A 21,126-nucleotide genomic window follows, 5' to 3' on the forward strand; every position below is an offset into this window, starting at 1 on the left:
CGCCGCTGCATCCGCCTGTTGCCGCGCTGAGGCCCGAGCGTGTGCTGGGCCTGTGAAGGTCCTGGTAGCATCTCCCTCAGCCTCCGTGTCCGGGGAGAGCCTTGGCTTACACGGTGTCGCTCCACAAGCCAGTGCTGTCTCAGAACTCGTGCCCCCTGCTGTTTCTGATGCTAAATATGAGGGAGGTCTTCAAAAAGTTAGAGGAAAATGGGTGTTACCAAAAAAAAAAAAAAACTGCCTGGATATCAAAATTTTTTGCACTGTAATTGTCTTTAAAAACATTTTTAAAATGTATTTGAGGGGCCAGTGCTGTGGCTCACTAGGTTAATCCTCTGCCTGAAGCACCGGCATCCCATATGGGCGCTGGGTTCTAGTCCCGGTTGCCCCTCTTCCAGGTCAGCTCTCTGCTGTGGCCCAGGAGTGCAGTGGAGGATGGCCCAAGTGCTTGGGCCCTGCACCCGCATGGGAGACCAGGAGAAGCACCTGGCTCCTGCCTTCAGATCAGCACAGCTCCAGCTGTTGGGGCCATTTGGAGAGTGAACCAACGGAGGGAAGACCTTTCTCTCTGTCTCTGCCTCTCACTGTCTGTAAACTCTACCTGTCAAATTAAAAAAAAAAAATGTATTTGAGAGGCAGAGGGAGGTAGTGAGCTCCAGGCTGCTGGCTCATTCCTGCAAATGCCCATGACAGCTGAGACCAAATCCAGGAGCCAGGAACTAAGCTACCACATGGGTAGCAGGAACCTAACTCCTTGAGTCATTGCCCCTGCCTTCCGGGGCGGCTCTAGTGGGAAGCTGGACTCTGGGGCTGGCATTTGAACCCAGGCATCGCACACATGCTCACTGGCGTCTTCACTGCCAGACCAAATGCCATTCCTTCACTTGTCTCAAATTCCATTTTCCACAAACTTTGAGATACCCATGTCTGAGCGTGAATGTGAGCTTCAGGCCGCAGAGAGTTAGAGAGGCTGCTGTCACTGACTGTGGTCTGGGGGTGGCCGTGTGGGGGGCAGAGTGTCCTGGTGAGGAAGCGCCATAGACACATGGGGGAAGAGCGCCCCAAAATAAAGCAGCGTCCAGAGGGTGTGGGGACTGAGCTGATGGCACTCCCCCACACCTCCCTGGCAGGGATCTGATAAGCTTGCACCACGTCTTCCCCCACTGTCTTGAGATCTGCACGTTCCCCTGGCCGTGTGTGCGGGCCGCGTGCGTGGGCATGGGCCTAGAGCCGTGTGTTACGTGCACGTCTGATGTCAGCAGTGGCCGTGCACTCACCCGGGCTGTTGGAGTGGGAGTGTAAGTCGAATGCCTTGGGAACGCAGCAGAGGGAGCCACTGCTTCCACCTGCACGTGTCCAAAAGCACCTCAAAGGGGAGGAAGAGTGAATTGTTGGAAATTTCAGTCAGGTTTAAAAAATGCCCCCTCCCAACTTGCTGTTTGGGGAAATTTCAAGCCTACAGAAGAGTTGTGTGAGTAGTATAATACAGAGGCCTACATAAAACTGCCTGGGTTCAGTGACCACCGTTGGCTGCTCACTCCAGCTTCTGTGCGCCCGGGAGGCAGCTGTGATGGCTGAAGTACTTGGGCCCCTGCCACCCAGACAGGAGTCCTGGATGGAGTTCCTGGCTCCGCCAGGCCCAGCCCCGGCCATTGCCAGCACTTAGGGGAATGAACCAGCAGATGGGAGCTCTATACAAAATGTTTCTAAGAACTGATGCAGGATAACCTTTGCCGAGCTAACCTATTGCTGGATTTAGCCAGGTTGGCTTTTCTTCCTGTGTAATTGTCTATGTGAAGGGTCTTTCACAGGCCCTTGCCCCACCTCCCAGAATTCAACATTATCTTCTAATTACACAACCATAGCACCATTAACAGTAATAAAGACAGTCCCTGACGTTCAATGATGTATTGACTAGTGACTTTTTAAAATAAATCTTAAAGTTCTTATTTGAAAGGCAGAGAGGCAGATCTTTCAACCTCTTGGTTCACTTCCTAAATGCCCACAACAGCCAGGGCTGGGCCAGGCCCAAGTCAGGAAACCCAGAACTCAATCCGGGTCTCTGACCTGGGTGACAGGGACCCAAGTACTTAGACCATCAGCTGCTGCCTCCTGGGTGCACCTTCTCATGACACCACCGGAAGTGGAGTAGCTGGTGTCGCTCCCCCATTCGCGGAGGAACAACACTGGACCCTGTGCTATTCTTTTTGCCCGGCTCTTCCTGGGTTAGCTGCTGGCCCCCCACTCACGGAGGAACGACGCCATCCTGGGTTAGCTGCCGGCCCCCCGCTTCCGTGGAGGAGCGGCACACCACCGGCTGGCTCTCTTGGGGGCTGCTCAGATGTTCCTCAGGTGTTCCTGGTGCATGTTGTCTCTCTCCTCCTTTATAGTCCTCTTCCACCAATCCCAACTCTGCTGCCCACATGCCGAGCATGCTGCTCTCCTCTAATCAGGAGCAGGATCAGCTCCTGCAGCTTATCAGTCAAACTGATGAGGCAGCTGCGTAGAGGTTGTTTGCTCCCTCTCAGCGCCATATTGTGGGAGAGCAGATGCATAGAATTAGTCCTAGTTCCAGTAATTTAGTCTCAGTTGCTCCCCACAGTTCCCCCTTTCTTTTTATTCTTTGGCGTTGATACGTGCCTGTCTTCGGTGCCCCACGGCGCACACTCTGCTCTGCTCGAGTTACCCACAGGTGCTTACAGCCCTACCAATCAGGCAAACCAAATCCAGGTCCTCTCTTCGCCATGTTGCGGGGAGGTTTTTAGGCGCTGATGCGTGCCTGTGTTCGGTGCCCTGTGGCGCATACTCTGCTCAAGCTGCCCACAGGTGCTTACCACCTTACTAATCAGGCAGACTGAATCTGGGCCCTCTCATTGTGTTGTGGGGAGACTTACTGGTGTTGATACGTGCCTGTCTTCAGTGACCCGCGGCGCTTACTCTGCTCAAGCTGCCTGCAGGTGCTTACCACCTTACTAATCAGGCAGACCGAATCCGAGCCCTCTCATTGCCGTGCTGTGGGGAGGCCTTTTTTATTTTTCTCTATTTCTATCTCCGGGCATTCCTATTTCTTTTACTTCTATCTCCCACCATTCTTATTCCTCTCATTTTACTTCTATCTCCAGGCATTCTTATTTCTCTATCTTACTTCTGTCTCCCAGCATCCTTATTTCTCTTATCCCCACATGTTCCTGGTGCCCGCCCCGCGGCGGCTTCCCGGCTCTGCGCGACTTCAGCCTGCGCTTCTCTTATCTGCGTGGCTTCCCGGCTTCGCGCACGCTCCGCGGTCTCCGTGCCTTTTGCGCCCACACTGCAGCCTCCGTGCCAGCCCCGCGCTCTCCTATCTGCTTGTGCCCCGCGCGCTGTCTCTGCGCTCGGCAGCTTCCGCGAATCACGGCCTAGCTCATGTTTCCGCTACCGGTTTAGTTTTCAGTCTAAGTTCCCCGGGCTAACCTGACGAATTCCAACCTAGCTTACGTCTCTGCTTCTGGTTTGGCTTCCTGTCTTTTGCTCCCCGGGGTAATCTGATGAATGCCAACCTAGCTTACGTCTCTGCTTCCAGTTTAGTTTTTCGCCTTTTGCTCCCTGGGCTAACTTGATGAATCCCAACCTAGCTTACGTCTCCGCTTCGGCCTACCCCCGCGGCTTCATTTTCCCTAGCTTATATTTTTCTCTACCCGGTACTTTTCCTAACTTTCTTCCAACAATATTTCTCTCTCATTTCTCCTAGCTTCTCCCCACAGTCCATATCCGAGTCTAAGTTTTTCCTAGCTTTCACTTTCGCTTTTAATCTTAGATTTCTCCCAGCTTCTCCCCGAAGTCCGTATCCGAGTCTAAGTTTCTTCTAGCTTTCACTTTCGCTTTCAATCTTAAATTTCTCCTAACTTCTCCCCGCAGTCTGTATCCGAGTCTATGCCTAGGCTTTCACTAGCTTCTTCCGGCACTTTTTCCATCCGGCTTTTCCCTGGGCTCTTTGCTAGTCTCTCTCCAGTATTTTCCCGCCTTTTCCCGCTTCTTCCTTCCTAAGTTTCATATCCGAGTCACGGCACCATATGTCGCTCCCCCATTCGCGGAGGAACAACACCGGACCCTGCGCTGTTCTTTTTGCCCGGCTCTTCCCAGGTTAGCTGCCGTTCCCTCATTTGCGGAGGACCGACGCCGTCCCAGAAGAGCCGGGCAAAAAGAACAGCGCAGGGTCCAGTGTCGTTCCTCCGTGAATGGGGGAGCGACAGCTGGGGCTTGAGCCCAGGCATGCAGCCTTAGGGACTCCCAGGGTTTGTTTTGTTTTTGATCCCTACCCCCTTGTATCCCTGGGCAGGGAGTTACGGGCTGGCCTACAAGGACTTTTTTTTATTATTATTATTAACTTGTTTATATTTATTTGAAAAGTAGAGACTCAGAGATCACCTCTTTGCTGGTTCACTTGCCAAATGCCAGGGCTGAGCCAGGAACCCGGAACGCAGTCTGGGTCTGCCATGTGTGTGGGACAGGCCACGAGACTTGTGCTAGTATCTTCTGCAGGAACCAGAATCTGAAGGGGAGGGGCTAGGACTTGAACTTGGACCAAGCACCTGGATGAGGGATGTGGAGCCCTAAGCCTCAGTTCAACCACTGTGCCAAATGCCTGCCCCGGTCTCCCTGACAGAGTCCAGGGTGATGTGGGTTGTCTTTGGCTGTGCTTAAAGAAAACAAACTGATGCTACCTTAAAATAAGGAGTTCTCAGCCGGCGCCGCGGCTCACTAGGCTAATCCTCCGCCTAGCGGCGCTGGCACACCGGGTTCTAGTCCCGGTCGGGGCGCCGGATTCTGTCCCGGTTGCCCCTTTTCCAGGCCAGCTCTCTGCTGTGGCCAGGGAGTGCAGTGGAGGATGGCCCAAGTGCTTGGGCCCTGCACCCCATGGGAGACTAGGAAAAGCACCTGGCTCCTGGCTCCTGCCATCGGATCAGCGCGGTGCGCCGGCCGCAGTGTGCCGGCCGCGGCGGCCATTGGAGGGTGAACCAACGGCAAAGGAAGACCTTTCTCTCTGTCTCTCTCTCACTCCACTCTGCCTGTCAAAAGAAAAAAAAAAAAAAAAGGAGTTCTCTTTGTCAGTGCAGTGCCCAGTAAGTTACTTGAGATATTTAATACTGGATTATAAAGTAGGCTTAGTGTTAGATAATTCTACCCAAACGTGTGCTAGTGTGTTAGGCCAGGCTAGGCTGTGGTATGTTAAGGTTATGTTAAGGTTATGTTGTGTTAAGGCCAGGCTAAGGTGTGTTATGTTCTTCGAGCTGACAGGTTCATCCGGACGGAACTCTGTTGTCAGCCAAGGAGTGTCTGCAGTCTGTTGTAACTGCGCTTCCCTGCTCATCCCTGTCTTACAGCTCTGTGAGTGTGTGTGTTTCTGAGTGAAGCTGAAGAGGAATTTTTAAAAAATTTTTAGACTTATTTATTTGAAAAGCAGAGTTCCAGAGAGAGGGAGACACAGAGAAAGACCAAGGTCTTCCATCTGCTGATTGGCTCCCCAAATGGCCACAGTGGCCAGGCCTGGGCCAGGTCGAAGCCAGAAGCCAGGATCTCCTTCCAGGTCTCCCCCATGGGTGCAGGAGCCCAAGCACTTGTACCACCTGCTGCTGCTTTCCCAGGCCATAGCAGGGAGCTAGATTGGAAATAGAGTAACTAGGACTTGAACCAGTGCCCTTATTGGATGCTGGGCACTGCAGGCAGAGGCTTAACCTACACCACAACGCCGGCCGCAATAAATAAGTTTTTTAAAAATAAAATAATTATAGATCCATGGGGAGTTGCCAAGATGGTACAGACGGGTGGGGGTGACAAGGCACCCAGGTTCCCCCAGTGGTCACGTCCTGGAGGATAGTAGTTCAGAATTAACACCAGCAGCCTCATGTTGGAACACAAAAGAGACAGCTGTGACCAAGGCAGCCCATCCCTGCCCTTTTAGAGTCTGAATTGTACGTGTTTGGGAGGTGGGCATGGGTAGACAATGAAAACATAATGTTAGGTGGTGCTAAGTACCATGGGAAAATAAGGAAGACAGGTGTGTGTGTGAACCTTCTGTGGTGGAAATTTGTAGACACTCAGAGAAAGTGGAAGGGTTATACAGAGAGCACCAACGTGTCTGCCACTTAAGATTTGTGCGTGTGTTGGTGCTGTGTTGAGTACGGTGTTCAAAGAAAGCTCTCGCCGAATAAAGAGCCAGGAAGCTGAGGGAGAGTGCGGCTGAGGCGAGAGGCAGGGGCATTCCTGGTGTGCTGGGGAGGCGGGGGGAGGCCGGTGGGGTTGAGATGGGGGGCTGAGGTAGGAAAGGATAGAGTGTGAGTTGCAGCCCGGAGCAGAGGGTGGCGTCTGTTCTGTCTGAGGTAGGAAGTTGGGGGAGGCCTGGAAGCAGAGAGCTGAGGTGTGTTAGCAGGGTCCACGTGGCTGCCCGCAGGGAGTGGATGGGGAGAGGCAGGGCGGGAGCCAGCTCCACTAGCGGAGGGATGCCTGCCCAGGCCTGGAGGAGAAGGGGTTGGATTCTAGACGATGTTTGCAGGTGGCACTGACAGACCGTCGCCTCCCAGCTGCCCAGGGTTACATCACCCTGCCAGTTCTTTAACCCATGATTATCTTTTTCTGCCACCAAACAGACGTGTATGTGCATACAAATTAATCTGCACGTACCATCCTCCACTGAAGTATTTACCACATAAATTCCTAGAATTGCTGAGTTCTTTCGTGGATGTTTTTGCTCCCACCAGAAGTACAGGCAAAATCTTTACCAAAATATGTTAGCAAACTCAGTCTTCCCTGCCCGTGCCCGAGGTGGGAGACGGCACAGCAGCAAGCTTTCATTTGGATTGCTCTTGGGGGACAGCCTGGGTCTCTTGTCATGCGTTTCAGGCTCTTTGAGCTTCCTGTTGCGTGCGATGTCCACATGCTTTGTTTACCAACCTGTTGAGGGATTCGGACACGGGTGGAGGGCTTGAGGGAGCAAACCTGCTCTAGTTCGCCAGAGTCGATGGCTGCCGCTGGAGCCGGCGGCGCGGTAATGGAGGCCTGGGGACGTGGTTGGGTGGATTTGTGCGGCTTGGGTCGCAGAGTACCTCGAAAGCTGTGCCCAGAAGTTTAGGCCTCGGTCTGCGTGGCAGGGATTCCTTTTCAATCTGCCCTTGGGAGACGTGGCTCGTCCAGCTGCCCCGGCCAGGAGGGCAGCCTTTGACAGCCTGATACTCTGGGCTTGCTGCCACGGCTGAAGCTTCAGGGTCAGGGGCCCTTGGCAGACCTGACGGGGCTGAGCAGTCTCCCCCGCTTTCTGCTTTTCTCTCACCCTCTGGTCTTGCGCTATGCTCAGTGATGCGTCAGCATCCCTACTGCTTACCGTGCCCTAGAAATGGCGCTTTGGGGTCATGGGTAACAGAGAGCTACAATCACCCCAGTGGAAGGGCCGGTGGCCCACAGAGGAGTCGTTTTGCGGTGGCGGTAAGAGAGAACGATTTTGCAAGCGTTAGGGGCACAGGCAGGGTCCTGGGCGTGGGGAAAGCCTCCGCCGGATGCCTCTGCTGAGGCACGGTTGGCCAGGGCCTTGGGCAGCACGCTGCCGGGTGAGGGGCTCGAAGCACAGGCAGGGTTCGGGGCTGAGGGGGGGGGGGGTTTGAGGAGGGAAGAGCCACCTGAGGAACTGGTCGCAGTGAAAAGCGAAGTGGGCTGGGTGCCACCCAGACCACACCCCCGGTAGCGGAGGAAGGAGCTCCATGCTGTTGGGAAATGTTTGTGCACAGGATCCATCCCAGTGGTCTCACAGTGTCTGGCCCAGCCTGCTTCCTGCAGGGCTGAAGCAGCCACACCAAGAGCGAGGGCACCGCATGCCCTGCGAGCCAGGGAGGCTGTGGGGGGGGGGGGGTGCGCTCAGAGCACGCATGCTGGGCAGCTCACACTGACCTGCGGCTCTTGGGCCTGCCTCACTCTCCCCGTCTCTGCCTGCCTGGGCCCACGTGGACATCTGCTCTCAAAACACTGGGCAGTGCCCGTGGCTTCTCCAGCAGTGGCCCTGTGCAGCACCCTGTGGTCAGGGCGGGTGTGCTCTGTCGTTCTCTCCCTGTGTGGTTCCTAGCAAATGATTGACAGGAAGGGTGTGAAGGATGGGGAGGGAATGACAGCTCCACGTGCGGCCCCGCGCCCGAGGGGACCCTGCCCGCGTCCAGCCCTCCCTGACCTCACACTGTTGCCATTTCTCGGTATTGTAGTCCAGCGTTGCCCCCCAGCGCTCCACCTTTTCGACCGCGACTCCTCTGAGCCCGTCATGCCTTCTGCTTCTCCAGCTCCCGTGGGGATGCACGGTGCTTCCTACCCTTCAGGGTCTCAGAAACACGAAGAAGCACACAGTGTCTTCTCACACAGATCATTTCTGCCCACCTGGCCAGCCGGAGGTGACTTGCTTTTATTTGTCACATTTCTGTGACCTTTTCTCTCTCTCTGTCCATCTGGTGGCCACTCATTCGCATGTGGCTTTCACAGCGTGCACGGAGCTTCCTGTAGGCCACCCCCTGCGGGTGCTGGACGTAGCCCAAGCTGCGGTCACTCACTGTCTCTGCAGCCTCTCCGTCTGCTGGGCGGGCGAAGCCGAGGGTGGCAGGTGGCTGGGGCGCCCGGGGCCTGTGTTCCGGCAGCCTGGGGACAGGCTCTCTGGCTCGAAGACGGTGGAGCCCCTCCACCGATCCTAAATGACTAGAGCTCAGAATTGGGATATTTGACGGTCACACCGCAGCAAAGTATTTTGGGGTGGGAGCAGTGGTGTTTGGTAGCAGTTAAGAGGCCACTTGGAGGGGAGCGGCATTGTGGCTGAGTGAGTTACGCCACCGCTTGCATCCCAGTGGCTCCGCTTCCGATCCAGCTCCCTGCTGATGTGCCAGGGAAGGCAGCGGAACATGGCCCAAGTGCTTGGGCCCCTGCCACCACAAGGGAGACCCAGATGGAGTTCTTGACGCCTGGCCTCAGCCTGGCCCAGCCCCAGTCCTTGCAGACATTTGGATGGAATCAATCAGTCTCTCTCTCTCTCAAATAAATGAATTTAAAAAAAAAAAAAATCGCTGGATGCCTGGGTTCAAGTCCCAGCTTGGCTGTCCCTGCCAGCTTCCTGCTCATGTGCACCCTGGGGAGGAGGGGGCAGCAGGTAATGCCTCAGGCGGTCGGGTCTGTGCCACCCACGTGGGAGGCCTGGATGGAGTGGGGCTCCTGGTTTTGGCCTTGTCCAGCCCTAGCTGTTGTGGGCATTTGGGAATGAACCAGCAGTTGGCAGATCTCTCTCTCTCTGCCTTTCAAATAAATACAAAATTAAAAAAAATTTTAGCTTTAACATTTTTAAAAGTTCCTTTTTCTCCCATTTTTCAAATCTAGAAAATTTAACAGAATAGCAGTAAGAACAGATATACATATATCTCTAACTTAGATTAATCAACTAATATTTTACCACTTTTACTTTGTATATATATTTCTATATATATATATATATTTTTTTTTTTTTTTGACAGGCAGAGTGGACAGTGAGAGAGAGAGGCAGAGAGAAAGGTCTTCCTTTGCCGTTGGTTCACCCTCCAATGGCCGCCGCGGCTGGTGCGCTGATCCAATGGCAGGAGCCAGGTACTTATCCTGGTCTCCCATGGGGTGCAGGGCCCAAGCACCTGGGCCATCCTCCACTGCACTCCCTGGCCACAGCAGAGAGCTGGCCTGGAAGAGGGGCAACTGGGACAGAATCCGGTGCCCCGACCGGGACTAGAACCTGGTGTGCCGGCGCCGCAAAGCGGAGGATTAGCCTAGTGAGCCGCGGCGCCGGCCTATATATATATATTTCTTATATCTGTGTTTTTTTCTTGAACTAGTTGAGAGTAACCTGCAACAACTTGAGAATTGCCCTTAACTACTTCTACACTCCTAAATACTTAAAGACATTTTAAAAAGATTAAAGACATTTCCCCGCACGATCGCAATACTGTTATGGTGGGAATTTTAACAGCTGGGCTGGCACAGCAGCGGAAGCCCCTGCTGCGTGCGATGCCAGCATCTGAGTGGCTGCTCTGCTCCCCATCCACCCCCTGCTGAGGTGCCCGGGGAAGGGAAAGCAGTGCTTTGGCCCTTGCACCCCACGTGGGCGACCCAGATGGAGGTCCAGGCTACTGGCTTCAGTTAGGCCCAGCTCTGGCCATTGCTGCCATTTGGAGAATTAACCAACAGATGGAAAAAATCAGTGCCTTTCAAAAAAAAAAGTCATTTGAAAAACTTTTTAATAGGGATGGGCTCAGTGGCGAAGAGGGTTAAGCCTCTGTCTGTGGCGCCAGCATCCCATATGGGTGCCAGTTCATGTTCCAGCTGCTCCTCTTCTAGTCCAGCTCTCTGCCATGGCCTGGGAAAGCAGCAGAAGGGGGCCCAAGTGCTTGGGCCCCTGCACCCATGTGGGAGACTCAGAAGAAGCTCCTGGTTTGGCCTGGCCCAGCTCTGGCTATTGAGCCATTTGAGAAGTGAACCAGTAGATGGAAGACCTCTTTGTCTCTCCCTCTCTCTGTAACTCTGCCTCTCAAATAAATAAATCTTTAAAAAAAAAAATCCTAATTGTTGAGAAAGTACTATTACCTACTATGTTGTCTGTATTCAGATTTCCCCAGGTGTCCTACTGATGTCCTTTACAGCTATTGTGAACTTAAAAATTCTTGTTTGAGGGGCCGGTGCTGGCTCTGCGGGTTAACACCCTGGCCTGAAGCGCCGCCATCCCATATGGGTGCCGGTTCAAGACCCGGCGGCTCCTCTTCCGATCCAACTCTCAACTATGACCTGGAAAAACAGTAGAAGATGGCCCAAGTCCTTGGGCCCTGCACCCACGTGGGAGACCCAGAAGAAGCTCCTGGCTCCTGGCTTTGGATCGGCGCAGCTCCAGCCGTTGTGGCCATCTGGGGAGTGAACCAGCGGATGGAAGACTTCTCTCTCTGTCTCTACCTCTCTCTGTAACTCTGCCTGTCAAATAAATAAAATAAAGCTTTAAAAAAATTATTGTTTGAGAGGCAGAGAGAGCGCACTGGCTCACACCCCACATGTGCCTAACACCTGGGACTGGGCCAGGACAAAGCTGGGAGCCATCCAGGTCCCACCCCCATGGGAAGCAAGGACCCAACCTCTTGTGTGTATCAGGAGGAAGCTGGAATTGGGAGCAAAGCTGAGACTTGAACCCAGGCACTCTAACATGGGGTGCAGGAATCCCAAGTGGTACCGTCACCTCCAAGCCGAAGGTGCATCCCTATTTGTGAGCTTTTTGTGTCACCAGCTCACAGGTACCCCTGTCCCATCTCTGTCCTTCCCTGAGACCACCTGTGTCCACTCACGGCGGTTCCTTGAATCTCTGACGTGAGCCACCTCTGCTGACTGCTGCTCAGCTGCTAAAGCCGAGAATTCGAGAATTCGTGTCCACCACTTTCTCCAATCCAAAGCACAAATAGTCCTGGTTAAAAGATTTGCAGCTCTTAACTAAAAAAGATACCTATTAAACAAGAATGCCACATAGGTGGGGCAAAGGTAAGGTCCAAATTTTAGGAAGACTGAGTATCGGGCTCCCAGCACCTGTGTCTTCTCTCTCCTGGCCACCTAGGGTGGGAACAACGGGGATGGGGGTGGGGGGGTGGGATGCAACAGTAACGACAAGGTTGCAGCTTGGTTGCTTGCTCTTTTCAGATTCTGCAGAGCACTGAGAACTGGATTCAAAAGAGTCCTCTGAACTCCCAGGTCAGGCTGAATAGGTGATAAGCATTGCTCCTGTAACAACAGAAATCCTGTTGTTTAGACGTTGAGTTTCGGACTTATTCCCTAATTTCTCTTACTTTTCTATTTATATTAATTTATTTTATTTTTTTAAGATTTATTTTTATTTATTTGAAAGAGTTGTAGAGAGAGGTAGAAACAGAGAGAGAGAGAGAGGTCTTCCATCCATTGGTACACTTTCCAAATGGCCACAACTGGCCAGAGCTGAGCCAATCTGAAGCCAGGAGGCAAGAGCCTCTTCTGGGTCTCCCATGTGGGTGCAGGGCCCAAGGACTTGGGCCATCTTCTTCTGCTTTCCCAGGCCATTAGAAGGGAGATGGATTGGAAGTGGAGCACCTGGGACTTGAACCGGTGCCCATATCGGATGCTGGCACTGCAAGCTGGGGCTTTAACTTGCTGTGCCATAGTGCTGGCCCCTATATTTATTTATTTTCTTAATATTTATTTGAAAAGTAGAGTTACAGAATGAGTGAGAGGCAGAGAGAGACAGGTCTTCCATCCACTGGTTCACTCCCCAAATGGCTGCAGTGGTCAGAGCTGGGCCAGGTTGAAGCCAGGAGCTTCCTCCAGGTCTCCCACGTGGGTGTAGGGGCCCAAGGACCTGGGCCACCTTCTGCTTTCCCAGACCATAAGCAGGGAGCTGGATCAGAAGTGGAAAAACCGAGACTAGAGCCGACGCCCATGTGGGATGCTGGTGTCACAGGCGATGGCTCTACCTGCCATGCTACACTGCTTGTCCCAGTCAGCCACCGTTTACCTGACAGCCTGCAGTCTCTCTTGGACTCAGGCATCATGTGGAAGGAAGGATGTATCACCTAGGGACTAAACACGGTAGATGTCGATCTCTTGTGTGAGGTGCCCTGTGTCTGGGGCAGGCTGGCAGGAGGCAGCTCTGCAACCCTCTTCCCTGGCCCATCCTTGAGCCGCGGGGCGAGCTCAAAGGCGCCCCCCACCCCCACCCCCCCGCCTCTTCCTCCTCCGGGAGTTCCGGTAGTGCCACGTCAGGTGTCCTGATGAACGTTTCACCTGCCGTGCTCCTGTTCTTCGGAATCCTCTGCTCGCAAACTCTGTCTCCAATAGAGCATTCACCAGGAGCCGGCGCTGTGGCATAGCAGGTAAAGCCGCCGCCTGCAGTGCCGGCATCCCATATGGGCACTGGTTCTAGTCCTGGCTGCTCCACTGCCGATTCAGCTCTCTGCTGTGGCCTGGGAAAGCAGTAGAAGATGGCCCAAGTGCTTGGGCCCCTGCATCTGTGTGGGAGACCTGGAAAAAGCCCCTGGCTCCTGGCTTCTAGATGGGCGCAGCTCTGGCCATTGTGGCCAATTGGGAAGTGAACCAGCGGATGGAAGACCTCTCTCTCTCTCTCTGCCTCTCCTTCTCTGAATAACTCCGACTTTCAAATAAATAATCTTTTTTTTTTTTTTAGAAAAAGAACATCTGAGATGTTTCCAGAAGTCCAGTCACTCATGGATGATGACATCGACGGGTTTGGACAGTCCAAGCCTCTTACTTCACTTTTCACTTTTAACCACACACCCCACATTAATTACAAATGAACTAACCGGACCGAAAACGTGATTCCGTGTAAGCTGGTTTCGTAATTAAGTACCGTTTTTCAAATGACACCATAGTGATTGGAACTTCGCTAGAAAATCTTCCCGCTTGCCAACTCTTTTCTCAGGTTCTGAAGTTTCCAAAAATCTACGACGTCTCCCTTTCCAAGTCACTCAACCTAATCCCTCAGCAGCTTTGTCCTGGCATGCACAGCCAAGTTTAACCTTCTTTGTCACGTCCAAGGGACCACGATTACAACAAATTCTGTGTGTGAACATCAACAGTTTGAGCCATGGTTACAAATCACTCCCATTTCCAACAGCGTGGAGGACGTGCTGAATATAGCTGAACGTATATGTACAAGCACGCACACACAGATACACTAACTACACCCTACACACATGTGCCTGTTAGATAGGGCCTGACACATGTCTGGTTTGTTGAATTATCTGTATTTAACTTTCCTATTTTGAGACAAAATTAGGAAAGACCAAGCTAAAACATCTTCCTGCTTGCTGCAATCTTTGTGATATTTAATAATTTTAGTCGATTTCTATTTCTATAACCATAAATGCACTAGTGCTTATTGGTTTACCTGTTTCACGCATTATGGCTTTTAATTTAAAATTATTCAGCAGTTTTCTAGGAAGCATTTTTCTTTCGTCACCATTTCCTAGAATTCGGGAGTTCTGAAATTCACATCATCCCCCTCAGCCCCACTCAGGTCTTTGTGGCACGCAACGCCTCGGATTTGGCGTGATGTCCCCCTTGGAAGTGTAACGTGATCGTTGACTGGAAGCCGCGAAAGTCCCTGGTGGCGCTGTTCGGGACACCTGCGGCCCCCGCGGGAGGGTCTGGGACGGAGTCCTGGCCCTGATTCAGATCCACCTGGGAGACAGCACAGGGCGGCTCAGGACGTGAGTCCTGTCATCCATGTGGGGGACCCGGACAGAGGTCACGACCCCTGGCTTTGATCTGGCCCAGCCCTGGCTGTTGTGGCCATTTGGGAAGTAAACTAGTGCATGGGAGATTCTCTCTGTCTCTCCCTCTCTCTCTCTCTCTGCCTTTCAAATAAGTAAATAAATCTTTAAAAAAAAAAAAAAAAAGCTCTTCGTAATCATCGTCCCTGCCCAGGCCACTAAGGGCCACGCAGATAATAACCTGCCACTCCCTCCTTCCCAGAAACACTCCCCACTCCCCGTCCCGGGGCCGGCCAGCCCAGCCCAGCCCATGGGAGCCTGCTGCTTCACTGCCTCTCCGGTGTGAGTTTTCCTGCATGTCTGGACTCCATGTGGAGACGGTGGCCCGGCAGTATTCACATAGTCCCCAAGAGGTTTCCTTGTTAAGCCACATTTCACCCATGGACTAACAGGCCAGTGCGTGCATTCTGTTTGGCGCTTGGATGCTTTCCTTGAAGTGTGTGGTCGTGCATTGGGCGGGCAGAGTCAGGACGTGTTCTTCCTGCGCTCTCCTTACCTCTCTGTCCAGAGACCCAGCCATGGGTGGCAGTTTTACCTTCTGCTTAGCAACCCATGTAGAAGGATTAACTTCTTTTTTGCTTTCGAAATACTTTTAGCTAAAAAAAATTCTGAATTTCAAGCATTACGTGCATTTTTTTTTTTTTTTTTTTGACAGGCAGAGTGGACAGTGAGAGAGAGACAGAGAGAGAAAGGTCTTCCTTTTTTCCGTTGGTTCACCCCCCAATGGCTGTTGCGGCGAGCGTGCTGCGCTGATCCGAAGGCAGGAGCCAGATGCTTCTCCTGGTCTCCCATGTGGGTGCAGGGCCCAAGGACTTGGGCCATCCTCCACTGCCCTCCTGGGCCACAGCAGAGAGCTGGCCTGGAAGAGGAGCAACCGGGACAGAACAGGCACTCCAACCAGGACTAGAACCTGGAGTAGCCGCGCCGCAGGTGAAGGATTAGCCTATTGAGCCGCGGCGCCAGCCCATTAAGTGCATTTTCTAACTAAGAGAGGGAAGACATCAACAACTATTCTATAATATTTGCTAAGTCATCTGTTTATTCTTCTCGGGGCATGCGTGTGCCCTGGAAGTCTGCTGAAGCCTCCTGGTTTGGGTTTTTAGGTCCTAGAGACGTCTTCTATCTGCTGGTTCACTCCCCAAATGTTCACAATGGCTGAGACTGGGCCAGGCCGAAGCCAGGAGCCTGGAGCTCCATCCGGGTCTCCTGCCTGGGCCATGTTTCTGGGCCGTCTTCCGCTGCTTTCCCAGGCGCATCAGCAGGAGCTGGATCAGAAGTGGAGCAGCTGGGACTTGAACTGGTGCTCTGGTACGGGGTGCTGGCGTCCCAAGCAGCAGCTCAGCCCACTGCACCACGCCACCTTCTTAAGCAGTTCCTTCAGGGGGATTCCTCAACAGAGAGAGTCAGATCTCCACCCGTGGTCCTATTACATTCTCTGCTAAGGAAACACTTTGCGGCACTACAAAATTATGGCGTCAGTTCTTTCCTTGAGAGGTAAGAAAGCACCGCGGATGCGGGTTACCTGTGACCCCCGGGCCTTATCTGACTCAGCCCAGGGCCCCCCTCATTTCCTCCGAAAGGGCTGGCCAAGACCCTTCCCCAGGCCCCTTGTGGGGTATTATTTCCTGGTCTTCCCACTTGCTTTGAAATGAGGTGAAATAGAAATTTTCATTCTTTTCCTCACGGCACCTCCTCCGCCCCGCCCACGCGACCCCCATCAATGTAAACCTCTAACGGGCGTGGGCGAGGCTGCAGGATAACCCCTTGAGGGGACGCCTGGAGACTCCGGCACCTCCTGCCCGGTGTTTTGCCACCCTTGGTTCAGCTGGAGGCTCCCCAAGCACCCTGATGGCCCGCAGAGGAGCACGCTGCAAGGACGTGCGCCCTGTCTCCTGGCAGGGAGCAGCTCCGTTCTCCCCAGGCCTTCTCCCACTGCCTGTCTGTGGCTTTGGCCTGTTGGCCTGTGTGAATCATGGTGCCATGCAGTGATTGAAGACATTCACAAACATTTTATTATTATCTTTTACAGTCCTGCTGGTCAACCGGTCTCAGGTGAGCGAGTCTCATATCGGGAATCTCAGGTGGCTGCATTCAGGTGGAAGCTGAGGTTGGAATCATCTAGAAGGCTCTGGGAGCCCGAGCTCTCTGGGGCGCTGGCTGGAATATCTGTGTATGGGCTCTGCACGAGGCCCGAGTTGCCGGGGTCCCAGAGCGAGCACCCCAGGGCACGAAGCGATGGGAATTGCAAAGCAGCAGTTCCACAGGGTCACGGCCGTCGTGTTCTGGGGCAGGCAGTCACAGGTCCGTTCAAGGGTGCAGGAAGGGCCCCCTAGTTGGAGGAGAGCCCACATCATGGCAGAGAACGCAGGGTGTATGTGTTGTCGCGGTCATATTTGGAGAACACAGTGTGTCCCGTCTAACGCAGCGCATCCTCTCACACAAGTCCCGTTCCTCCCCCACGTCCACGCAAAGTGCCTCCTTCCCTCCCCACCTCACGCTGTTATGGCGCCAGCTTGAAGTCGGAGGTCTCCTGCAGGTGTGCATGGGGCTCCCCAAGTGCAGGCCCGGATCTACTGCCGGTGCGTGCTCTGGGGCTCTCAGCCATGCCCTGGGGAGTCTCGAGGTCCTCTTCCAAATTATGCTGTCTTTTCTGTAAAAGGAGCCCCTGTTTGTAGGCAAATAGTTCTCTTAGCCTGATGGCTGCCTGTAGAAGTTTGGGATCCAACATCCTCTTCTCTCTACTCCTGTGTTCCTTTCATTCCAGCTCACATAATTTTTTTTTTTTTTTTTTTTTTTTTTTTTTTTTTTTTTTTGGCAGGCAGAGTGGACAGTGAGGGAGAGAGAGACAGAGAGAAAGGTCTTCCTTTGCCGTTGGTTCACCCTCCAATGGCTGCCACGGCCAGTGCGCTGTGGTTGGTGCACCGCGCTGATCCGAAGGCAGGAGCCAGGTACTTCTCCTGGTCTCCCATGTGGGTGCAGGGCCCAAGGACTTGGGCCATCCTCCACTGTACTCCCGGGCCACAGCAGAGAGCTGGCCTGGAAGAGGGGCAACCAGGACTAGAACCCAGCGCCCGTATGGGATGCCGGTGCTTCAGGTGGAGGATTAACCTGGTACGCCACAGCGCCGGCCCCTCAAATACATTTTAAAAATGTTTTTAAAGACAATTAGAGGGGCAACCGGGACAGAATCCAGCGCCCTGATTGGGACTAGAACCTGGTGTGCCGGCGCCACAGGCAGAGGATTAGCCTAGTGAGCCGCGGCGCCGGCCCCAGCTCACATAATTAAAGGGAAACAAAGAGAGGCAGGCGTTGGTGGTGTCATGGGTTGAGCTGTCTCTTGAGCTGCCTGCATCCCCTGTTGGGGCACAGGTTCAAGCTCTGGCTCTGCCACTTGCAGTCCGGCTCCCTGCTAATGCACTTGGGAACACAGCAGATGATGGCCCACTTATTGGGGTTCCTGCTACCCATTTTTAGTGGTTCTGGGGGTTACCTGGGCCAGGGACTTCTCCCCCGAAGTCTCTCTAGGGAGCCTCGTTAGGCGGTGACCGGATGGAGTCATCTTGAAGGCTTCCTTGCCCCTCTGCTGACCACTGACCATAGCCTTGACGTGTGGCCTGGGCTTCCTCACAGCACAGGGGGAGGGGTGCATGGACTGCATGGCCTCGTCTCAGACCTCTCACTTCTTTTTCTCCGATGTTCAAGGCAGACACGGCCCACCAGGAGCAAGAGGACTGGACCGAGGCGCCCGAGGGGAGGGCCCGTTCCTGTATCTCACACAAGAATGAACTCAGGATGGATCACAGGCCTAACTGTCCAATGTGAAACAATTCAACTTCTGGGAGAGAATATGAAAGGGAAACTTCATGAAAGAAAAAAAAATTCATGAATGCTGATGAATTGCACTTCATCAGAATTAAAAACTTGTGGGGCAGGCGTTACGGGGCAGTGGGTTAAGCCACAGTGTGTGATGTTGGAATCCCACATGGGGCACCAGTTCAAGTCCCAGCTGCTCCTCTTCCCATCCAGCTCCCTGCTAATGTGCCTGGGAAAGCAGCAGAGGATGGCCCAAGTGCTTGGGCCCCTGCCACTCACATGGGAGACCCAGACAGAGTTCCTGGATCCTGGTTTTGGCCTGGCCCTGCCCCTCTAGGTGTGGTCATTTGGGGAGTGAACCAGCGGATGGAAGATCTCTCTCTCTCTCCTCCCCTCCCCCTCTTGCTGTCTCCCCTCCCATTCCTGTAACTCTGCCTTGCAAATAAATAAATACATTTTGAAAAGAAGTGAAAAAAACCCTCTGCTCTGCTGAAGACAGGGTTAAGAGATCAAAAGACCTTACTCTGAGAACTTCCTTGTTGGGAGACGGTATTTGCAAATCATATATCTTTTTTTTAAGATTTATTTATTTATTTGAAAGTCAGAGTTACACAGAGGGAAGGAGAGGCAGAGAGAGAGAGGTCTTCCATCTGCTGGTTCACTCCCCAAATGGCCACTACAGCTGGAGATGCGCCGATCCAAAGCCAGGAGCCAGGAGCTTCTTCCGGGTCTCCCATGCAGGTGCAGGGGCCCAAGCACCTGAGCCATCCTCCACTGCCCTCCCGGGCCACAGCAGAGAGCTGGAATGGAAGTTGCAGCAGCCGGGACTCAAACTGGCGCCCATCTGGGCTGCCGGTGCTGCAGGCCAGGGCTCTAACCCACTGCACCACAGTGCTGGCCCCACAAATCATATATCTTAAAAAGAACTTATATTCATCAGTGAGAAACAACTCAGCACAAAATGGGAAAAAAGTTTGAATAGATATTTCACCAAAGAAGATACAAATGTCAAATATACACGAAAGACAGGCAGTATAATCAGGCATTAGCAAAATGTCAATTAAAGCCACAGCGTAAAGCCGTACACCAATTTGAACGGCAGAAAACCTTCCCCCATGAAGCACCCACCGTGCTGCCGAGCTGCCGGTACCCCTTGGCAAAGGTGCAGAGCAACCGGAGCTCTCGTACTTGGCTTCGGAGATTGAATGTACAAGGGGACAATGGCCAGAATCCCGTACGAAAACAACCGGATTCCACAGAAGTGGCAGCCAGCCACGGGGCCAAACCCCACTTCTGCAGAAACCAGTCCAGGAAGTGGAAACACAAGCCCTGCGGTGACCGGCCCCAGAAGATCTGGGCTAAGTCAGTAGCTGCCAGATTTCTTCATAATCTCTGGCCTCACTTCCACCTAGAGCCGCCCAGAGACGGTCCAGTCTGCTCTGCAGCGGAACCGCACCGGCTGCCTGGCGTCGAGCCCATCTGCCCACATCCTCTCCTCACCCCGCCAGCAGCCTCCGCAGCTTGCTCTTTCTTTCTTTCTCTTTCTTTCTTTCTTTCTTTCTTTCTTTCTTTCTTTCTTTCTTTCTTTCTTTCTTTCTTTCTTTCTTTCTTTTGTTGTTGACAGGCAGAGTGGACAGTGAGAGAGAGAGACAGAGAGAAAGGTCTTCCTTTGCCGTTGGTTCACCCTCCAATGGCCGCCACAGCTGGCGCACTGCGGCCGGCACGCTGCTGCCGGCGCACCGCGCTGATCCGAAGCCAGGAGCCAGGTGCTTCTCCTGGTCTCCCATGGGGTGCAGGGCCCAAGCACTTGGGCCATCCTCCACTGTACTCCCGGGCCACAGCAGAGGGCTGGCCTGGAAGAGGGGCAACCGGGACAGAATCCGGCGCCCCGACCGGGACTAGAACCCGGTGTGCTGGCGCCGCAAGGCGGAGGATTAGCCTAGTGAGCCGCGGCGCTGGCCCACAGCTTGCTCTTGGGCACCTGACCCCAGAAGCGGGCGACACACCCCTCTGCACTCCCTGAGACCTTCATTGCTGAGAACTTGCCTTCAGGGCCCGAGCCCTGTGCAGATCAGTTTCAGCAAAGCCTGCTGTTTCATTCTGCTTTCTAAGACCAGAGACGTCCTCTCCCTCGTGTGAAGCCGGAGTTTTCCCAGTTGGTCGCTGTCGGTTCCTGTGTTGCTCGTTTTCGAAACCTCATTCCCTAGCGTCTGCTGGGTTGTGGATCCCCAGGTCGAGGCTTCCTGCACTCGGGCAGAGCGGCCTCTTCTCCCACCAACGGGAACACCTGTGTCTGAACTCCAGCGTCCGATCCCGAAGGATCCTCACTGAATACCCTGTGGAAAGGTGCTGGGCAGGGGCTGTCGCTGTTGCACAGCAGGTTAAGCCGCTGTATGCAACACCAGCATCCCTTATGGGCCCCGGTTCGAGTCCCAGCTGCTCCATTTCTGATCCAGCTCCCTGCTAATGCACCTGGGAAAACAGCGGAGAATGGCCCAAGTGCTTGGGTCCCTGTGCCCATGTGGGAGACCTGGAAGAAGCTGCTGGCTCTGGCCTGGGCTTGCAGCCGTCTGGGGGGCGAACCAGCACATAGCAATTCTCTCTGTCTCTAATTATGACTTTCAAATAAATCTTTTTAAAAAAAAAAGCTGTTGGACCAAGTGATCAATTTCAGTTCACAATTGATCATAATGAAAGGACTAAGAGTCAAAGGGAGCACATAAACAAGTCTAGTACCTGCTAACACTAACCGACAGAATAAATACAGGGGAGAGTGATCCAACATGGGAAGTGAGATACTCAGCAGACTCATAGAATGGCGGATGCCCTAAATAGCACTCTGGCCTCAGAATCAGCCCTAAAGGCTTTCGGATCTGGCTGAAAAGCCCATGAGAATATTTCAGGCATGGAAAGCCAAGACACTCTGGCAAAAAGATCTCTGTGAGTGAGATCTCAGTGGAAAGAACAGGTCTTCAAAGAAGGAGGTACCTTTCTCTGAAGGGAGGAG

The 21,126-nt window shown here is 53.4% G+C and overlaps 1 long non-coding RNA gene across 1 annotated transcript; it reads left to right on the forward strand.

Annotated features, from left to right (window-relative positions):
* The first annotated feature begins 15,002 nt into the window (after positions 1-15,002).
* LOC138846198 (uncharacterized) lies at positions 15,003-19,228 on the forward strand. The gene is made up of 3 exons (XR_011383641.1): positions 15,003-15,800; positions 16,336-16,358; positions 18,013-19,228. It is a non-coding gene; the product is annotated as an uncharacterized lncRNA (long non-coding RNA).
* The last annotated feature ends 1,898 nt before the right edge of the window (positions 19,229-21,126 follow it).

The sequence above is a fragment of the Oryctolagus cuniculus genome, chromosome 17, assembly GCF_964237555.1.
Source record: "Oryctolagus cuniculus chromosome 17, mOryCun1.1, whole genome shotgun sequence".
NCBI classification, from domain to species: domain Eukaryota; kingdom Metazoa; phylum Chordata; class Mammalia; order Lagomorpha; family Leporidae; genus Oryctolagus; species Oryctolagus cuniculus.